This window comes from Podarcis filfolensis, assembly GCF_964270895.1.
Source record: "Podarcis filfolensis genome assembly, chromosome: 14".
NCBI classification, from domain to species: domain Eukaryota; kingdom Metazoa; phylum Chordata; class Lepidosauria; order Squamata; family Lacertidae; genus Podarcis; species Podarcis filfolensis.
The window spans coordinates 8,832,312-8,839,096 of NC_139616.1; the positions used below are offsets into that span (position 1 = coordinate 8,832,312).

The 6,785-nt window shown below is 44.3% G+C and overlaps 1 long non-coding RNA gene across 1 annotated transcript; it reads left to right on the forward strand.

The window, feature by feature from the left end:
- Positions 1 to 2,298: 2,298 nt before the first annotated feature.
- On the forward strand, positions 2,299 to 3,488 carry LOC310748747. Its single transcript, XR_014541351.1, has 2 exons — positions 2,299 to 2,616; positions 2,931 to 3,488. It is a non-coding gene; the product is annotated as an uncharacterized lncRNA (long non-coding RNA).
- The last annotated feature ends 3,297 nt before the right edge of the window (positions 3,489 to 6,785 follow it).

Here is a 6,785-nt window from a genome sequence, read left to right on the forward strand (position 1 = left end):
CTGTGGCCTTGCTTGTTGTTGTTGCTTTTCTTACAATGAGGACACATCCTGCTTTTCAGGAGACAGCCCTCTGTTTCAGAGGTGAGCAATTAGATTTGGTCAGCAGGGTGGATCCTGATACCCCCCAACCCCTGTGGACCACTTTGACAGGTGATCAGCCCTGCCCACCTATCAATTACCTGATATCATTATGGCATCAGGTGGCAACGTCAAAGGGGCTCACTGCCAGCACCAATCAGCTGATTGGCGCTGACATTGAGCCCTTCTTTGTCCTTTTGCAGGCATGGTTGGGATTCACACAATGCCTAGAAGTGGGAGTTTTCTATCTGCAAGCTGGCAGATAGAAGGGAAGAGGGGAAATGTCCATTCGCAGTTTGAAGTGTGGTTCACTGTCATCGTCAATCAGCTGATCAGCACTGTCAGTGAACCCAGCTTGCTAATGAATAATCAAGAGCAGGCTCCAAACTCCCAGTTGTTCCTTTGTAGCTGCACTTTTACCTGCTGCATGCCAGATGTCATAGATGATGCCAGGTGTGAGGCAGGGGGACATGGTTTGGGGGAAATGGCCTTGCAGGTCAATTAGGATCCCTGCTGGGCCCAGTTACACCCTCAGGCTGGAAGTTCCCCACCATTTGTCAAGCAGTGGGTTCTCTCTATTTGAAGGACTATCTGATCCAAGTCTGGTTTGACAATAAGCAACTGCAAAAGGTGAGATCAGAGGCCTTGAAGTTGCCAGTCCACAGTTAGAACCTGGACAGCAAATGGAAGAGGCAGGCACACAGGCCAGTCTTCTGCACTACAATGAGATGCACTGAATTCCTAAATGAATTATAACAATTGCTTCTAAATTTGTAGCTATACATATGAATTAACTTGTGCAAATTTTATGCAAATCTCTTTCCTCTTTGGTGGTGTTTCCCCCCCCCCATGCATTCCCTGTTTTTTAGTGATGTGTCAGCAGCTAAGGTACTCCTGCTGATGTCTGTTTTTGTGCAAAGCAGACATTACTCAGTGACAGAGCGCATGTTTTGCATGTAGAGGATACACCCAGTTTAATCCTTGGCTTATTTGGTTAACAGATATCAGCTGGAGTCAGGAGTAGGTCATAAAAAACACCAATGTCAGTGAAGTTAACACTTTATTCAAAGAAATCAAAACAGCACAGGCCTACTGAGCACAGCAACTCTTCCCAGTAGGTCTTGCCTACTAATGAAGCAGTTGCGAGGACTGAAGGTCCCTGCCCTCCCAACCGCTCTCAACCCGCTTCCTTCCCCAGCAGTCTAAGCCTCTACAGGGGAGGGATGCAAAGCAGACTCTGGCCAGGGCGCCATTTTGACAGGTGGGCTGGGCCACCGTTTTTTGGAGTTTTGGAGTTTTTTGGGTTTGATATCCCACTTTATCACTACCCAAAGGAGTCTCAAAGCGGCTAACAATTTCCTATCCCTTCCTCCCCCACAACAAACACTCTGTGAGGTGAGTGAGGCTGAGAGACATCAGAGAAGTGTGACTAGCCCAAGGTCACCCAGCAGCTACATGTGGAGAAGCGGGGAAGCAAACCCGGTTCACCAGATTACGACTCCACCACTCTTAACCACTACACCACACTGGCTCTCACCGTGACACTATGTGACCCAAGCTTATTTTTTATGTAGCTGAAGATCCTTTGGATTGCTAACAGCAATTCCAGCTTACAGCAAGGGATGTTGGGGAATTCTGATGAAAAAAGAAACCGGAGTGGAAAGTGACAATGTTCCCTTATTCGCCCCTTCTCCAGAACAGAATTCAATCTGGCGAATCCAATCAGTATTTCCTGTTGTTGCTGCTTTCAATTGGCAAACGATACTTAATGGGTCGTGGTGGGCTTCCCCCCTCAATTTGCATCATTTCCCCTTTGCACTAAAATTCCAGGGGCCAAAGGAGGTGATCACAATGTAACTTACATAATTTATGTGATTAATTACGTATGTAAAGGTAAAGGGTAAAGGGACCCCTGACCATTAGGTCCAGTCATGGCCGACTCTGGGGTTGCGGTGCTCATCTTGCTTTATTGGCCGAGGGAGCCGGCGTACAGCTTCCGGGTCATGTGGCCAGCAGGACTAAGCCGCTTCTGGTGAACCAGAGCAGTGCACAGAAACACCGTTTACCTTCCCACAGGAGCAGTACCTATTTATCTACTTGCACTTTGATGTGCTTTCAAACTGCTAGGTTGGCAGGAGCAGGGACCGAGCAACGGGAGCTCACCCCATCGCGGGGGTTCAAACCCCCGACCTTCTGATCGGCAAGTCCTAGGCTCTGTGGTTTAACCCACAGCGCCACCCGCATCCCAATTACGTATGTAAGTTGCTGTAATTTTGCCACCACAGACAGTGAGACGAATAATGTTGTTTTTGGCAAAGGGCAGACTGCAGCAGAATGGAAATGGTGCTGCATGCGACGAATACAGGGCAGGGCAGGAAACAAGGCCTTCTTACATCACAACTTACCCCAAGCCACGCTTTGAGCAGGCTTCAATGAGGAACTCTGTGGGCTTGACATAACAGCCAATCAACATTGGCATTTCGCACCAGTCCTACTTTAGGCAGGCACTGGCTGCACTATGGAGTACCCAATGTTGTTGTTGTTGTTTAGTTGTTTAGTCGTGTCCGACTCTTCATGACCCCATGGAACAGAGCATGCCAGGCACTCCTGTCTTCCACTGCCTCCTGCAGTTTGGTCAAACTCATGCTGGTAGCTGCGAGAACACTGTCCAACCATCTCGTCCTCTGCCGTCCCCTTCTCCTTGTGCCCTCCATCTTTCCCAGCATCAGGGTCTTTTCCAGGGAGTCTTCTCTTCTCATGAGGTGGCCAAAGTACTGGAGTCTCAGCTTCACGATCTGTCCTTCCAGTGAGCACTCAGGGCTGATTTCCTTAAGAATGGAGACAATAGGGAGCACCAATCCCAAGGAGCTTGCTAGAAGTGTTGACCAGCTGGCTGTAAAAGTGCAGGGCCAGCCCTATCATTAGGCAAAACAAAGGAACTATCTCAGGTGGCAGATGTCGAGTAGCAATGGCGCATTGGACAACAGACCTGTGTGCCCCACCTACATTAAGCCAGATCCCCCCAAGAAGACACAGCACTGTGGCTGGCGTCAAAAAGTAAGATTCAACTGACATTCTGGTCGGCTTCTGTAAGTGGAAGGTGAGGAAAACAGTTCCATCTTGTCTTTAGCCTCAGACAGAAAATTGCCTTGGGCCAGTCCTGGAACCAGTAAAGCAGAGAGGGAACCCCTTCATAATTAAAATGACTTTTTGAGACATGTAGGCAGGTGTTCTGAATCCTATATCCTGGTGCATCGTACATGAAAGACCACCTCTATGAACAAACAGCTGGCGGCTGTGCCATTGCCTATTAGTGAAGCTGTTCATCTTACGTGATTCTGCAAGCATGGAATTCCATGTGGAATCGAGTATCTGGTACAGAATTTTAATTGATGAGATTCTTAACTTTACTGCTTGTTTATCCATTTGTTTGTTGAAAAATGTTTCCTCGTAGTTGTGGAGGGATGTTTGAACATGTGCTGGGGGATGCTCTTCAAAGGGAGATGCTGTACTGAGCAGAGCTGATTTATCTTTCTTCATGATCTCCAGCCATATTTTCTGACCCTTGTGTGAATTCAGCACATCTATTGCATACATGTCTTCTCCAGATGCTCCAGTGCTCCTTATGTACACATACAAGCATCTCAGCTGAGATCCTGGGTTCAATGTGCACCCAGGATGGGGAGCCTGTGGCCTTTCAGATGTTCTTAGACTCCAGCTCCCATCATCCTTGACAATTGGCTGTGCTTGCTGGGGCTGATGGGATTCAGAGCCCAACAATAATTGGAGAGGCGCCATATTGCCTACCGCTGTTCTATGTGGTACATTCCAGGCAGCCCCAGGATCCTTCACACATTTCACCCAACCTCACTGAGCAACTTATGAGTCCCAAGGAGGCACCAAAAGAGGGGGGTACGGTAGGAGATGTGTAGCCATTACAAGGTGCCTTGTGTACCCAAGCTGAAAATAAGTGCATAAGTGAAATAAGCCCATTCAAAGAGCTGGACTGGGCTGCTATTTCTGTTCCTGCAATCCTTAAGACCCTTCTTTAAAGGAGGGAGGGAGGATGAAATATACTCGGAGTGCTTAGTACATAATAGAGGAAAAGCTTCCACTTCTCTCCATTGATTAACACTGTGTTTTTAAAAGGGGTTGTGTATGGTTTCTTTCCCCTTTGCTGACTGCTGTTATTTTAATTTGCCATTCAGCAGTTTTAAGAGTTTTCTGTTTTAATGGATGCTTTTAAAAATTTCCAGGGGAAAAAGTTTTTGCATGTCACTTTGAGCACTCTTAAGCAAGCTGGGGAAGTGGTCCAAGATTTTATCTAAAAAAATACTGCACCCAGAGTAATTCCCCAGCTCTGAATAGTGTTGTGAGTCCCACGTTGCATCTTGCAAAGGCTGAGTCTACCAGATAATTCACCTCTGCTCTTACCTTCCATTCAACACATCCATTGCTACTTTTTGTTCTCCTTCCTGGGAGTCAAAGCCTTCCCTAGGGTGGCCATTTACCCATCAGCAAAAGTCTGTACAATTTGCATATAATTTACAAATACTAATTTGTATGAATAAATTTCCTCTTGTTAAATCTATATCCCTCCCTTCCTCCCAAGGAGCCCATATATGTGCATGGATGTACAATGAGAAACAATCGCGATGATTTTAATAGAAACACAATCCATCTCATATGAGGGAAGACTGCATGACCAGGTGACCTCTTTGCCTGCTCAGTCCAGAGTCCCTGTCAATGAGCAACTTCAAGGCCCCTCCTGCACTCTCTTCTCTGTTCTTTTCCTTTAACCCAGACTTGGATCAGCCAGCCCTTCAAATAGAAGACTCCTTTACATGGAGGACTGTCCTCTTCATAGAATAATGGAATTGCAGAGTTGTAAAAAAAAACTCCAAGGGTCATCTAGTCCAACCCCCTGCGATGCAGGAATCACACCTAAATAATTCCCAACAATTGACCATTCAACCTCTATTTATAAACCTCCAATGAAGGAGGGCCCACCACCTTCCAAAGTAGCCTGTTAACTGCCAAGCAGCTCTTAGTGTCAGAAAGTTCTTCCTAATGTTTAGCTGAAATCTCCTTTTTGCAACTTGAATCCATTGCTTTGATTCCTGCCCACTGGAGCAGCAGAAAACAAGCTTGCTCCATCTTTCATGGACAGCCCTCCAGATATTTGAAGATGGCTATCATATCACCTCTCAGTCTTCTCTTCTCCAGGCTAAATATTCCCTTCATTTTTTTTTTTTTTTAAATAATTTTTATTACGTTTCTTTTCATAATTTTGACAATTCAATACAATACAGAAACACCCAAATACAAGAAACAATTTTTGATTTTTTTAACAAAAAGGAAAACCATTGGACTTCCCCACACCTTCCAGATCTGCGTTCTTTGTAGTAGCAATATCAGCAATTTGTTACCTTATTTCAAACCTTGTTGGAACTTTCCATTATTATGTACCCATATTCAGTATATTGTATCTTAACTTTGTTACCTTTTAAAATAAACATAAAATGTTTGATTCACATTGACTTCTTTTCTCATTTGTCATTAATTTTACCATTTGCTTAATCATATTTGCTAAAGCGTAACCTTTCCAAAAACATGCACTGTCTTAAAGTTCATACAGCTTATAGTATTTTTGCAAATAGTCTTTAAATTTTTTCCAATCCGCCTCGACTGATTCTTCATCCAAATCTCGGATTCTGCCGGTCATTTCAGCTAGTTCCATATAGTCCATCAACTGCGTCTGCCATTCCTCCAACGTGGGTAAATCTTGTGTCTTCCAATTCTTTGCGATGAGTATTCTTGCTGCTGTGGTAGCATACATAAACAAAGTTCTATCTTTCTTTGACACTTTCTGGTCTACCATGCCCAGCAGGAAGGCCTCTGGTTTCTTGGGAAAGGTATACTTAAATACCTTTTTCAGTTCATTGTAAATCATTTCCCAGAAGGCCTTCACTTTTGGGCAGGTCCACCAGAGATGAAAAAATGTCCCTTCTGCCTCCTTACATTTCCAACATTTGTTATCAGACAGGTGATATATCTTAGCTAGCTTGACTGGGGTCATGTACCACCGGTATAACATTTTCATAATATTTTCTTTCAGGGCACTACATGCCGTGAATTTTATCCCGTTGTTCCATAACCTTTCCCAGTCTTCAAACATAATGTTATGTCCGACATCCTGTGCCCATTTTATCATGGCAGATTTAACTGTCTCATCCTGTGTATTCCACTTAAGCAGCAAGTTGTACATTCTCGATAATACCTTAGTTTTTGGTTCTAACAATTCTGTCTCCAATTTCGATTTTTCCACTTGGAAACCAACTTTTTTATCCAATTTAAAAACCTCTTGAATTTGAGCATAATGTAACCAATCTCGCACCTTATTTTTTAGTTTATCCTTACTCTGCAGTTTCCAGTTGTCTCCAATTTTTTCGATTATTTCCCAATATTTCGGCCAATAGGCCTCCATATTGGGTCTTTTTCGAGCCTTGGCCTCCACTGGTGATAGCCACCTCGGGGTTTTACTCTCTAATAAGTCCTTATATTTCATCCAGACTGCAAAAATTGATTTTCTGACAATATGATTTTTGAACAGTTTATGAACCTTAACCTTGTCGTACCATAGATATGCATGCCAACCAAAAGCATTATCAAACCCTTCCAGATCCAGGACATCAGTGTTTTCTAAC